The following is a 15,267-nucleotide window of genomic DNA, read 5'->3' as shown; positions in this document are numbered from 1 at the left end:
TGTGACCGCACCTATGTGACAGGTCTAATGGTCTCCTCAACCCACCTCCCAGCTCCACCCACCTCCCATGTCTCCCTGGCCCTGCTGGTGTACTCTGTGTTAAGTGCAAGGAGAGTGCCATGTAAGGTGGAACAAGGCTGGGTCTCTAATGGGAGCAGCACTGTGTGAAATGGCTCATAAATAAGTAGAGGTAGCCTTAGCCTGCTCTCTGGGCTGGAGCTAGTGTTGGAGCTCGGACTGTTGAGGCGGAGGTCGAGGCAGAGGTCAGGGAGTGCTGCTCCACTGGGCTGGGAAATGACTGTGCTGTCTGGAAACAGGATGGTCGATTGGAAGAGCAGGCTTGCTGGAAGACTGAGGGAGGATGGCCTTCCTAAAAGTTTGGTTGGCCTCTTTCAAGACAGCACAGATAACCAGTCAGAGGGACCATTGGACGAGTGGAAAGGTATTAAACACATGGTCAGAATGAACTATGGCTGTAAGGTAACTGGTAAAGTGGTCTGGGGGCGGCTATTAACCTTTGATCTTGCCGGATTGATGCACTACTTCAGGTTTGGTTGAAATAGATGTGATCGTTTTACACATTCGTGCCGGAGGGATTACATCTTCAGGTTGTCCTCTGACGTCTGACCCTTAGGGTTGCACGGTATACTCGCACAGTATACTCGCAAGGTATCGCGAAACCCTGACGTTAAAAACGGTACAATATCCTATGTAATTAGGATCTGTACTTTAAGAATGAAAGTGTTTTAATTAGAGCCGTATTTATGGCAGCGTGTGTACATCGTGCACTCTCACATGCAAAGCTGTAAATACAAGTGCTCTTGCTGACCGTCCACGGCTTTTCGAAAACTACTGGCACTAAAATTTTGTAGCTGAGGGTTATGAGTCGCACCTTTACTTATGAAGATAATAAAATAATGACAGGAAGACTCTGTCGGCTGAACCAAGACGACAAACTCTTTAAATTCCCACCTTCTCAACAACAGCCGTGGCACATTACTGCCTCTGTCCGTTTTTACCTTTCACAATAAAAGCCTGACATATACACCGCATCACTTCTCAACAACATAGTTCACACTACTGCTCACACTTATCTCTACAAGGATTTGACCTCTTTATAAGCAGCAGTCTGACATGTGAAGGTGGAGAGATGTAAACGTGTACAGAGCTGAATTAGAAGTTTCTGCAGTCCAGGTTGGATATTCAAATACATTAAACACTTTGATCATTGACTCTGTTGTTTTGTGGTTGTTCACATGCTCCACTGCCTTTGCATTGGCATTGTCATATATTTTTTTCATTTAATTAATGACACAAAAGGAGAATTTAAGTTGTTGTATGGTTTCGATATCGAGATACCTTAGGCAGGTATTGTATCAAAGTCATATTGTTAGTATTGTGACAACACTACTGCCTGTATTTCTGTCCGTCGGCTCGTACATCCGTCCCATTCTCAGGAACGCCTGGAGGAAATATCTTCAACACAAACGTCCACTTTGACTGAAGGATAAACTGGTTAGAATTTGATGGTCAAAGGTCAAAGGTCACGGTCACTGTGACCTCACAAAACATGTTTTTGGCCAGAGCTCAAGAATTCATAAGCTAATTGTGACAATTTCACACAAATGTCTTAAAGGATAAAATTATGAAGGGATGACATTTCAGACAGACTTCGACAGGTTGGCGGAGGCATACAACTGTGAGGCGGTAGTTCTAGTCTCCTCTGTTTCCTCTCTACAAATGAAACCCTCAGTCATCTGGATTGGTGATTTAAATGTTCATGCATTTTTGTCTTTTGTCGAGTCAATGTGAATCAGTGACGATGACAATTGTTCCTTTCCTTTTAAGACAAACTTTTTAACTCTACAAGTTTGTTCCCTGAAATGTTGACATTTCAACATCAACATCAGTGTCGTAGCCAGAAACTCTCAGTTATACACCAAAGTTAAATCCTCTTACTATTAGATGCACAGTGCAAGACATACTGCGGATGCTTGGTCTTCAGGGATGCAATAATGTCATCATAGTCCAATGTCTGTCATCTGTCTTTGGAATAAAAAGTAGCGACAAACTGCTAAGAGTACTTGTCAGCATGGGATGGGAGCCCTGCTGTGCTGTGTGGAGAACAGCAATTCTGCTGTGCACCTTGTCATAGCCAGTGTGACAATTGCTCTTAGTGCTTAAATCACTCTCGGGAAAAGGACAAGAGTCCAAACTCTCTGAGTGATTGATTGGCAGCATTCTCTGGACTTTACTGTAACCACATGGTGTCTGCTGGGCGCCTGAAACTTTGGACCGTTTCAGTTGAATGAGAAACACTTGCATTGCCTTATAAGTCCCTGATTGTGTGTACAGAATGGTCCTCGATTAGGGCATCTTAACTATCATGTGGAGCGGATCGTACTTCAGATGCAATGGCATCGGGGACTTGGGGTGGCAGGCGAGCCAGGATAACTGAACGCTACTCATTTTCTTTGTGGTGCAGAGAACATCGCTCTACTAGTACGTTTTGTTTTGCATTTACAAAAGTGAGCTAGCTTCATCGCCGACAGTTTTCTTGTTTGACTTGAGAGAGATTTTACTTCAGCAGCAGGTAAACTTCATTCAGCTGATCATGGATGGAGCTAACAAAAGACTGAAGACCAGCTCGGAATTCAACCAAGAGAAGTTTGAAGAGATCATAATTGGACGCAATGAGACAAACAAATGGTCCATTACATAAGAAGTAGATATTTGTAGACACATGTTTGAAGTATAATAATGCTCCAAATAGAAAAAGGTCTGTAAAGTGCAACATGTTGAGTTCTTTAATGCCTCGGGAACACTAGTGTTCAATTTGGGGAAGCTAATGGGGATCCAAATAAAGACGAAAGACGTTTTTGACGATAAGTCGATCGTCTAAAACGTAATACATACATAACAAATATTTTGATAATCGAATAATCTGTTTTAGTTTTTTTGCAAAAAGGCCAAATACTGTCTGTTTCTACCGTCTTAAATGTGAGGATTTTCTTTGTCATACATGATAGTCAGAATATCTTTGGTTTTTGAGCAGTTGGTCAGACAAAGCTAGACATTTGAAGATGTCACATCGGTCTGTGGGAAATTATAACAGACATTTTTCACAATTTTATGCCCTTTATAGACATCAAAAAGTAATCGCTAGTTGCTGCCCGAATACTCAAGGGATCAAACTCGATACTAGAGCAGTTTATATAGGCTTTGATTGTCATTTCCTTTAATCAGAGGGTCATTGTCCTGCTGTTCCCCTAACTTAAAAAAATATAAAGGAATCAGTGTGAACAGATACAGTCAAAGAAAGTGCCAAGAGCAAAATGGACTGAAATAGAGATGTCCGGCCAAAAAAGCAATGGAGTTATTGAAGTGTGATGAAGTACAGATTAAAAAGGAGACGGCAAAACGAGCAAATCCACAAATAAACTGGGGAAAACCTTTAATTAAGCAGTGGTGCTCATGATTGTCAGCACTTGGGTGTACATGAATAAGAGTGATTTCTCTGTAGGAGCAGCAGCACAGCTTGATGACGACCCAAGTTCTTAATAAGCACACGAAAGGTTTACAGTACTTTGTGTGCCGCGATGCAAGGGGGCTTGTTTGAAATTAAAATGTATTTGCATTTGTTTACAACAGCTGGTGTGTGCTTAACAGCTTCTGTAATTAATTTTGACCCAGCAGAAGTCTTCTGCTGGAGGAGCAGAGTTGATATAGGGAACACGCTTGCTGTTTACACTTAAAAACACGGCACACTGCACTCAGGAAGTGGAGAATCCTCTTATGAGAATGTGGTGAAATGTGCTTAAAATTCAAAATGGACTACGAGAGTGAAAAAAACGAAGAAATTAGTAAAATAAAAAAAGGAGAGATGGGGGGGGGGGGGGTATGTTAAAATTTCACACTATCCTTGAAAAATCGCAATAGTAATACAAATCTCCCCCCAGGCAGAACAGGAGTTTGACACGGTTAATTTTGAGAAAATGAACCCTTTACCCACACTGAGCGGAGCACAGGCTGTGTGAAGCCATCCATGTTATTCTAACCTCTCTTTATAGTCACCAGCAATTCAGAAGCATTCAGACTGTCAATAACATATGCACACGCCACATGCACACTGTTCTGCAGACCGTTATTCTTAGAAACACGCCCTGTGGAGGAGCGCTGGTCAGTTTTTAAGCCGCGCTCTGGAAGAGGCAGTGTTTTTGTGTTGCTGGGATATTGCTATATTTTTGCAGAGTGCAGCAAGGCTCAGTTGCGGGGAGACCCAAAGGAACAGCTGGTATTAATGAACAGTTGAATGATGGAAAGGAGCAGCTTCGGACCTCAAATGAACCGTGGCCTGTCTGCTTGTCTGGCAAGCATGCTTGTGTACCAACCCCCCTCCTCCTCATCCACCTGTCTTGACGCCTTACACCGTCTCACACTCCCAGCCTATTCTGACCACTTTGTTCTACTCAAAAAAAGAACAATGTTTGTTGGAGGTTTGGGGGATCAGGAGTCTATATCCTATCATTTTTTACTCATCCTTTTCTGAATGTGGAGCTTTAGATGTGAATCCCATCTACTGGAGCTGTGTGATTGCTGCAGTGTGTTGTCTGATGGCTGGGTTTCAGGGCCTGTCACTGAACACCCCCTCCAGCACCACCCCCACTCCGTCTGCTCGCTCTCTCAATGAGGATGGCGCCATTTCCCCGGCATCACTATGCTGGCACAGCGTTTACAGTGAACCGTGTTGCGGATGGAGATATATAGAGTGGAGAGAGGAAGGAGACAGAGAGATGAGGCAGGGAGATAGAGAGAGGGAGCTAGGGAGACGGGGTTAGGAGGGGTGAGAAGTGGATGACAGGAAGCAAGATGGAGACGAAAACGTTTGCTGAGCTCAGAGTTGTGGCACTACGGCCTGACAGGCAGGAGATGGACTCGCTGGAGGGGAGGGAGATCACCCCACATGGTGTGGAAGGCTTTTTTGCTGAATTTTACTATCTAGCTGGCATTCAGGTGGCTTTCACTTGGCAACACAGTGGCTCAGCGGTTAGCACTGTTGCTTCACACGGAGAGGATCCCAGATACCTTCCCAGTCCCAGTCCTGTCTGTGTGGCACTGGCTTGCTTCCAGCACGTTAGTGTGGCTTTCTTTCCATCCCTTGGTTCCTCGCACATTGAAATGTTTTTAGTCCTCATAGTACGTGTTTCTATATTTTGTCGCCCAGAAGACAACATATTGGTCTTGATTTTGCAAATGAATTTATAGACCTTCTCTTTTCTATTAACTCTTTAATAAGCAGGAGCTCGACAATGACACTTAGTAGGTGTTGAAAAAAACATCAAATGAGTGATATGTGTGTAAATGTAAACTGCTGTTGGTGCGTCTTGCCTATAGATGGCACAGCTGCATGAAACTGGCCGTGTTTTAGTTGTTGTGCATCAACAACATTTGTTCGTCAAACGGTTTTGAACCCTCACCCAGCCCGTCGTTGCTGCTACTATTAATTGCTCCCCTGAATCTACCGAGTCCACACTCTCTAAAGAGTTGCCCAACTCAATCAACTTCATCAGAAGGCCCTTGTGCAGGAATAAACATGGTTACTGATTACATGTTTATACCCTTGTGCAGGAAATGAACCTGGAATACATGTGGTCGTCGAGTCTTTTCTATGGCGACTTATTCTCCTCCAGGTGCAGCAGTGTTGTTGTGGGGCACGTTTCCCCAAGGAGACTGTTTGTTACTGTATGATTGTTTAAACACGTGCACGCTAAACCAACCTTCACTGGGTAAATGAAGGTTAAAAAACATCTTTAATTGCTATATAAACATTAACCTTTGCTGTGAAGATTGATTCTAACGCTGATGCTAATGGTAGCTGGTGCCGCGTGAGAACATTCAGCGAGTCATTACACGGAGCACTTTTTCTTCTTCATTATTTGTGTGCCAGGTTTGCTTTCTTGCACCTTTTTTCCTGACTGTTATTATGTCTTCAGAGCTTCATCCTGACATCACATTGCCATTTAAATGGCTACCTGCGACGCTTACTACAGCAGTAAAGCGCTCATTCCTCTGTTGTTTCTCAGACGTCTCTCAATCAGTGTTCAATCATATCAGTGTCTGAATATTGCACATTATTTTATTTCCTCAGAATCTCTGAAAATACTGTGTGACATCTTCTCTCATTAGAGTAACTGTTGCGGTGAAATTACAGTAATTGTAATTATTTGTGAAATACTATATATATGTTTCTCTGGTAGGAACTTCAAATCAAAAGCTCTGTCAATCAAATATGTTGCCAAATATCATGTTTGTTTTTTGCTTCCAGCTTCTAGAACAAACCCCTGTGCAGGTCCTTGTTGTCTACTGAACACGGTCTAATTTAAATTCAATTAACAGAGGGTTCGGAGAAGCAGAAAACAGCAGTATAAATGAATCTGTTGTTAGTAGAGCAGCAAGCAGGCAACTTTCCCGACGGAGCGCTGTATTAATTACTGTCCAGTGCACAAACAGGCCTTCTTTCTCTTGCTAAATGCATCCTCTGTCTTCTCAGGAGCTCAGCCGGGGGAAACAACCCAATAGTCATATGAAGTAGTGTAGGCAATTTAAAATAAATATAGGTAGGCGGCAATGGCTCCATTGTAAGCACATTAATTCTAACTCGGGCCACTTGAGGCTGTCAGTGCTGTAAGTTGTTGAAATGTTCCCTTCCAGGCCTTCAATATAGGACATTTCCTCCCTGTATTATGACCCGGCCGATGTTATTTGTCATGCTCCCAGTCTTACTGCTGGCGCTTCGGAGGGATTGTTTAGTTGGATTCAGTTGTGGGCACTTTCTGCTCCGTGCGCCGCTCTTTTAGAACGGAACAATCAGAAAGATCAAATGAGCTCCTCTCTTTTGTGCTGGGATTTATTTTCCCTTTCTAGTTCCCTCTCTGCCATCTTGACTTTCTCGCGTTAAAGGTTTTGTACTCTGGTGTCAAAATGCTTTTTCTTTGCCACAATTAAAAGTGCTAGTATTTCTTCCTGGAAGATGACTTTCTGACTTTTTTGTTTGTTTGGCATTTGTTCTGTATGAACAAAAAGAAGGTAACCAGTGTGTGTGTGTGTGTGTGTGTGTGTGTGTGTGTGTGTGTGTGTGTGTGTGTGTGTGTGTGTGTGTGTGTGTGTGTGTGGATATATGCACGTGCATGTATACATACAACATGGCACTGCCACCCTCTCACAAACCGCAGTCTGACATCTTTATGCTCGTCCTCAGCCCGGTGGAAACTTGTCTCTCTCCGTCCTACCTCGCTTTCCTTTTCAGGACTCTGTATTTATGATGGCAGTAAACGCACAAAAGCCCTCTTTTGTTACTGATCGGGTTCATTTTGATTTGGACTCACAGCTAGGACTATCATTGAGACCGGTGGGGCCCTGCAGTGTACATTTCACACAGCTCCCGCTAAATCCTGTAAGAGGGATTGGTTTCGGGAGGTCTGGCATCAGTCTTGGCTTCACGATATGAAATCATATTAGTTTCAGCTTTTCAGAGTCACTGGGAGAATAGCCACCAACAAAATGGCCGGGCACACCTTCAAAGTTTGCTTATTTAGTTATGCAGCCCGTTTATTTGATGTTTAAACTCTGCACCTGATAACACCATGAATTATTGTCCTGCAATGGATGTTTGCAACCTCAGTAAATTGCTTTGTTCTGTGCATGCAAACACTCCAAATTAGTGGCTGGCTACACAAAGAGCATTGTCTAGCGATATAATGTGTTTTCAATTAGGAGGCGTTGAGAGATTTAGCTTATTCTCAGGATAGGTAGCTCTTTTCTTCGATAGCTCTAGAGACCAGTAATTGATTACCAAGTGTGAAATGGAAGTTAAGAACGGACTGAGTGTGGCTGTGTCCCAGAGGAGAGGAGTTTCAAGCAGGCGTAGTGCTCGATTCGCTCACCTCCCCTTGTGCTGACAGCTTGACTTGAAAATACGGAAGCGCCCACTGACTCACCGCGTGATAAGAAACGCTCTTATTACAGAGCCCTTTATTTCAACCCCGGTGTCAAATATCACAGTAATGACTGTGATTAAGCCGTGCGGCGGTCGTGAACCTTATGATACCAGTTTGAATGGACAGCAGCACGGGATGACTCACATCGCTTTCAGGTTGCATTAATATCTTCACGCTGGCTCGGACTCTGCAGCCACGCCTGTCTCCCCAGAGCCTGACAACTTGCAGCTCATTACAGACAAACTGTCCACAAGGAAACAAACTCGCTCCTCTTACCTTATTAATATTGTCAACTGTGTTTAATTCCATCGCTTGGTCTCCTAGTGTGTGCTGCCGCAGTAAGTGCAACTCTCTGTCAACAGCAGAGACAGCTCAGTGACCCACACCGCAAGAGTCTGTCATATCTATAATGTATCTGTCTCGACGCTTTCACCCACTTACTCTACCAGATGAAGAGTGATGCCGTTTGTAATGTCGGGGTCGTTTTCCTGATGTGGTTGTTAGAGGGGTTAAGCAATCCAGAGTTACACTGCTAAGAGTGTCTCAGATTACTATGGCTGTGTTGTGGAACCAAAACATTTAGTTCAACCAAGCTGAAGGCTGATGGTGGGATAGGAAGTAGAAATTAAACCAATTGAAGAGGTTTGCAGGTACATTATATGTGATTTTAAATGAGTATTTTGACATTTCCGACACCAACAAAGCAAATAAGCCCATTTCCCCGAATGCCACACATGAACACGCATGCATCGCACTATTTTGCACGATGTACTGCACACTTGATGTCTAATTCTCAGAGATATATGTAATTTGGCATCCCGCAAATTGAATGTGTTGCTGCAGGATGTGTCCACACCTGCTGACTGACACACAGGCAGGTAGGCAGACTGATGTCCTTGGGTTTTAATATTTCACTGCATCTCGGTAATGCCATGTGACATAAAGTGATGACATTGTGCGTGCGATGATGTTACTGGTTATAGTTTTGAAATATGTGCTGCTTCAGCAGAGTGATGACTTCCATCCAGAGATGAAAGTAAGTGTGTCCTGTGTTGTATTGTGTGCCACGAGAAGAATTAGTGCCGGTACTCCAAAGCAGGAGAAAGAAGCTGTCAAGGTTACAGAGTAAAATAGGATTCAAGTTGTAATCCTGTACATTGTAAATCTGCCATTGATTTACAAGAATGTCTTAAATAATGTTTCTCCCAGTATTTCCTGGTTATTTATCATGTATTTCAAAGCGAGGGGCCGACAGCTTCCACAGTGTGCATCATAATGGTGTCAGAATATGATTTAAAAAAAAAGGAGGAAAAGAGGGCACACTCCTTTTTTACAGTTGCTTCAAGGTCTCCTTGTCATTCTGGTGCAGCGGGGGGGCTGTAGAGGTCTGTTGTGTAGCTAAATAAAGAATAATACAGTCAGGAAATAATGATCACACATTCTGCAAGTGTGTTGGACACATTGTCACATACAGTACATGTGACTTTCTTAATAGCTTTGGACGGTGACGGTGTAACATTATATCAGTCTGTTAGTTTACCTGCACACACGCACACACACACACACACACACACACACACACACACACACACACAAACACACACACACTCTGCCAGTCACTCGGCAGCTCCACAGGAGATGTTGTCGGGTTAATGCCTTGCTCAAGGACGGCTAAACATTAGCCCGCAGCCTTGTGAATAGTTTTCTGCCATGTAAACTAAAACGTTTCATTCTTTCTTGCCTCTGTGTTTATCTCGCAGCCTTTATTTGTAGACATTCTTATCATCATAATCAATGTCAAGCTTAATCTTTTTGTTTTGTCCTCCTTTATACGAGCATTGCTCTCAGCCCTCGGTGTAGATATCTCACGGTTTGTTCTTATGAGAGAATAAACATCCTTATTTGTGCATTAGCTAGCCTTGTTTTAGTCATAATGTATGAGTTGTGTGGAAAGTGCTAGCCTTGTGGGGACGTTGGTACGAACATATTGTTCCTAACTGAGCTTTTTCTCAGGCTAAATGACTTCGATACACACAAGTTGTGAGACTGTGATTAGCTATATTCCACAGAGAGAGAGATTTACACAGTCATTTTTTTTAGTCTGTCCAAGATATCATTTTTTTTAAAGCGCCAGGAGACAAAGTATATTTAAGCAATAAGCCATGAGAAGCTGTACTCGACAGTGATTTTGGAACAGCTTAGAGGCATTGTTCGGGACTCTTCTCAAAGATCTGTCAGAGCACAGCTCCGAGTAGCTTTTTGCTTTTGTAAAATGACTGCAATAAAAAAAAAAGGATATAAATGTTACACTTTAATGTAATTTCTGTAATAAATAATGATACTTTTAGCAGTGAGTGGGGATTTTGGGTTGCTAGGTATTTTACAAAAACATTTAAACGCGCTCAATCAAAAGTGAGTGGAGAAACCGTTTTATGATTTGAACTCAATAAATGACTAAATTTACTAAAAGGGACTTTATTCATTGATCCAGCTGAGCCTGTAAGTGACACCGGAAAGATGTTTCAGCTTAAAATCCTCGTATCTTTTGAAATGTCTCTTTTCAGTCTCAGGATCTCCGTACTTCCAGTGTGCAGTCATGTATTTAAGATGACGCTATAGGGTAAAGCGTGTCGATGTCCTTCCAGCTACAAATTGGATAAGGGTGATCATGGGGCGGCTGGGGCTCAGGAGGTACAGTGGTCGACCGGTCGGAAGGTTGGTGGTTCGATCCCCGGCCCCTGCAGTCAGCATGTCGAAGTGTCCTTGGGCAAGATACTCAACTCCAAATTGCTCCCGATGGCCGTGTGTGTGTGTGTGTGTGTGTGTGTGTGTGTGTGTGTGTGTGTGTGAATGGTTATCACTACTGACGAGCCTCTGACTCTGTGTGAATGACGTGTTGTAAAGCGCTTTGAGTGATCGTAATGATTGGAAAAGTCCATTTACCATTAATTAGATACAATAAAAGGATTGCAAATTGCTTTTGTATGTTATGAACCAGGAACTCGGCCTTCTCTTAAATGTCTCCACCAACATGCACACCACTTTCTTAAAAAGGCTCATCTGCACTGGTTCTTTGAGCCGCAGAGTGATGGCGGGGAAAGAGTTTGAAGCCTCTTGATGTAACGATCTGCCCTGAGAAATGTCCTCCAATGCATCCAAGAGCGGTGTCAACATGCGACCTACCTGAAGGCCACAGTTGTGTGTTTTCAACAGTATTTATTTGCATTTAAACTAAATATATTGAAAGGATGTGAAGAGGTTTGTTCTTGAGAGGAACGACTAACAGGAAGGAGCTGACCTGATCCAAAGTCTGAGCTCGGTCGAGTGCTTTGAGAATATTCATCTGTCTCACCAGTAACCACCAAAGACTGCAGCAGAGAAAAATGAGAAATGCTGTTTTATAATGAGAGCCCTAGGCAAAGACATACAGAGACATTCAAAAAAATCTGTCATTATATATTCTCCTAGTAATTCTGCAGAAGGAGAAGCATACTAAGAACTTGTGCTCTTTGAAGAGGTCCAGGCAGTTCTTTAATGTTTGGGATAGCACTGTGTTTCCTTGTGATATAGGGATTATTATATATAATGATTATATATTACATTTTGTATTTAGATGCAATCGTGTAAGCAGCTATTGTTCCTGTGGATTTGAGCTACGGCTTTGTTTTCTCATAATCAAACAGACTGAATCAACAATGGCTGTAACAAATGTTTTTGCAATAGATAAGGTAATGTTCTAACTAGACCACACGAGATACAATGATAAGTGTTGCAGCTGTCCCATTACAGATCCATAGCAATCTAAAGAGACACAAAGTTAACGCTATTACAGAAGCAGCTCCTGAGCGTGTTCCCGACTTGAATGGACGGTTCAATAAGTGGCATCTTAAAGTTCATATCCTGGTTGATGTTTCTCACCCACTTTGCGCTACACTGATGTAACTCGGGCGTTGTGTAAGCAATAGGTGTGCACTTCACAAACCGTCTGCAGAGAGTTTGAAGCTGCTGTTTTGTTCTCGGTGCAATGAGCCGTCGGAACGAGCGCAGAGGAGTCGTGGCTCATCCACCGTGTCAGTTTGGCTTTCCAGGTTCCAAGTATAGGGACTGAATATTATTGTCTGTTTGTCTTTGTGTGTCATTTAAGTATTCTGTGTGTAATGAGCCCTGTTAATGCTTTTATCTGTACACTTCATCACTTAAAGTCCTTTCCGACCAGCAGCGTGTGAGTACGCACTGATGAAGCAGGATCAGGATCACAGTTTAAAGCTGCAGTAATCAACATTTTTATATCGACGATTGATTAAATGAATGAATGTAATGTGAAAGGAGTTGCCGGTAGTAACAAACGCACAAATAATTATCACCTATGCAGTTACTCATCTTTACGGAGTATTTAAGAGACTTTCAGCTCTTTGTTTTGGTTTAGTAGCATCAAGTTTACTGTTTGGTTGAGTCTTACAGCTCTCATCTGTGCACCGTTTTCAGTTAACCCTCATAGACCCAATGTACGCTAACTGTCGAACACCAAATAAACCACTAAAGAAGGTTGGTGAAGTATCTGGTGAGCAGCTAAAAAGAGACCAAAACAAAGCTAAAAGGAGATTGAATACTGCACATGTTTGCTGATATGACTCTTCGTCTGCTGCATGTGTACATTGCTAACATGTTTACCATAACAGCTTGTTTAGATGACAATTATGTCAATGTTGTGTTACAGCTTATTGCAATGACCGAGGGGCCTCAAAATAATTAATGCCGCTTTAATAGGAACCAGACGTAGCCCAGGTAAAGCATTACGTTTGGGTTTGTTTAGCAGGATCAATGCATGCGCTTTGTTTTAAATGGCTCTTTAATCCGTTCATAGCTTGTTGTCCTTGTCGCTCTGCTCTCAGCTCCTCCACTTGGCATTATCAACTAGCCAGATAGTCTGTTTTGGTACTGATAGCTGTCACTAGTAATTGTCTTCGACACATCCTCAGCATCTCTCAGACAGCTCGCACTTTAAAAGCTAATTAAAAATTTAGACACAACACAATGTTGTAAACTAAGTATTGCACCCAAGTTCCACATTCATTGCAAAGATGGTCTAGTGAAGAAAATGGAGCAAAGAAAGACGAAAAATCAATAGTCCACTCTGCCTCCAACATCTTAATGCCACTCTCAGTGGAGAAGGATGTGTGGAAGTGATGGAGTCTCTGTCAGTTACGAGACATCAGAGGAGTTTTTAATTGAGGCCTCAGTGGGCCTGGGAGGGACATGGGAGATGTTGAGAGAGCGAGCCCGGCCGCTGTCAGATCAGGTGGGCCGACCGGTTGTGAGACATTATTGTCGCCCACTTTCATCCCTCTCCCAGAATAGGGGGCTGGGCAGTATGACATGATATTTATAGCACAGTATATTTCGAACGTTGATGATGAAATATAGTCTTCAATCATAATTTAAATCGAACGTGATTAAAATGCAGTGCAGACTCTGATGGTAACAATTTATAACCTGAAGTTAAAGTTATGATCAATTAACTATTAATAGAGTTTATAACGGTTGTGAAGGAGAGTTTCATACTAAGAGCTTATCACACTGCACAGCTGTGTGTGTGTGTGTGTGTGTGTGTGTGTGTGTGTGTGTGTGTGTGTGTGTGTGTGTGCTCTTCCCTTTCTCACGACAGCAGCAGTACAAGTTCAAGATTTTGCTTCGGGTGAAATGTTTGCTGTTTCATGTTCTATGGACATGTCCTTCCTCGTCTGACTTGTCTCATCATTAGGACAAGGACTCAACAATGCGTTGTGGTTTTATCTTTTTTCTTACACCAGTGTCAGTGCTACTCGTGTCAGAGCTGGAGCACATTTTCAAACGTTCCTCATACTTGCTGACATGTTTCCTCTTGACTTGCTCCTGCCTCTATTGAGCTGTCGGACTCAATTTCTTCACCCACCCTTTTCTTAGCATGCAAATGTGCGTTTGTTTTAGTGTAAAAGAAGGAAGCGTCTCTGCTCGCTGGTTAATATGCGGTAAGCTGATGCTTGCGGTGCAAGTCGACGTGACATTTAAAATCCATTCTGAACCAGAACAAATGGTGTAGCCAAATCGACGTGTAGGGCACGTGTATCCACCGGTGTGACGTGTGTTCTGGTTTCGCTGCCCGCCTGCACCTGAGGCCATTGTTTATATATTCCAGCACAGAGCTATTACACATCCTCACTCCTCTCTGCCTGTAACGTAGCCTCCGCCTCGCTAACACGACAACCATGCAGTTGGCTCTGAGCTGTATATTCAGTTAATTAGCCAGTCTACTGGGTATGGGATTACCTTCGACTGTAAAGATGAGAAAACTCACTCTAACCTTGCCCCCGGCATATCTGAGTAAGACTGGAAATCATCCCTCTGAATATACCTGGGACTTCGCCGTGCTTCCCTCCCAGACAAACGAGAGACTGTCATATGTTGGTGTTGTTTCTATGAAAACAGCATTATTAATGTCACGTTAAGTCACATATCTCTGTATGTGCATGTATGTCTTAAATAATGTGTATGAAAATGCAGACATGATTTATTAATATGAACCAGAATGACACTCGGAGAGCACAGATCAAAGCAGATCAAAGCCTTTACCATAAGGGGAAAATAATGTGTGTAACTGCACCGTATTCCGTATGTAACGTGTTCTTCTTTGCCACATGTGACACCCTCCCACAAAGTTTCATGAACATCGGGCGAGCAGTTGTTCTGTAATCCTGCTGACAGTTAGACAAACCAACAGCCTGAAAACATATTAAAGGGCAGCTCAACATGCACATGTAGTACTAAAGGTCACCAGTGGTCCATCTTAGAGAGATGCATACTCCGCCAATAACCTACATTTTGAATATTACATATTCAAGCCCTATTGATCTTTTGCAGCCCACTCATTATTTTATTTGTTCTACTTCCTGTTTTGTCTCTTGCTGTCTATAACCATGAGTCCCAATAGGTTCATACGTCCTGTAACTAATGTCTCAGAGAACATATAACACAGAGATGCTAACTTATCAGTAAAAACATGATTCATCGCAATGATTAGCTCCACTGTGTTTGTTTTAGATGATGAACTATTGTATTAACTCGCGTTTTAAAGAGTCCTACTCGGGACTCATATTGTTTTAAACTCGTGATAAAACCAGAATTCAAACACTTTCTGTTCAGTCACCATTTCATAGACGTATCACAACCAGCTGATCCGGGTTGTGCAGCTGTGCAGGAGAACTGATCGAATAGAAACCACGAAGTAGAATTC

General features: G+C 42.7%; 1 protein-coding gene across 3 annotated transcripts in view; it reads left to right on the top strand.

Annotated features, from left to right (window-relative positions):
- The window catches only part of cd276 (CD276 molecule), a 61,337-nt gene that overhangs the window by 19,638 nt on the left and 26,432 nt on the right, over positions 1–15,267 (top strand). The gene's annotated exons all lie outside the window — the stretch shown is intronic.

The sequence above is a fragment of the Cottoperca gobio genome, chromosome 3 (genome assembly GCF_900634415.1).
Source record: "Cottoperca gobio chromosome 3, fCotGob3.1, whole genome shotgun sequence".
NCBI lineage: Eukaryota > Metazoa > Chordata > Actinopteri > Perciformes > Bovichtidae > Cottoperca > Cottoperca gobio.
The sequence above is the reverse complement of the archived record's forward strand: the minus strand, read 5'-3'. Positions and strand labels throughout refer to the sequence as shown.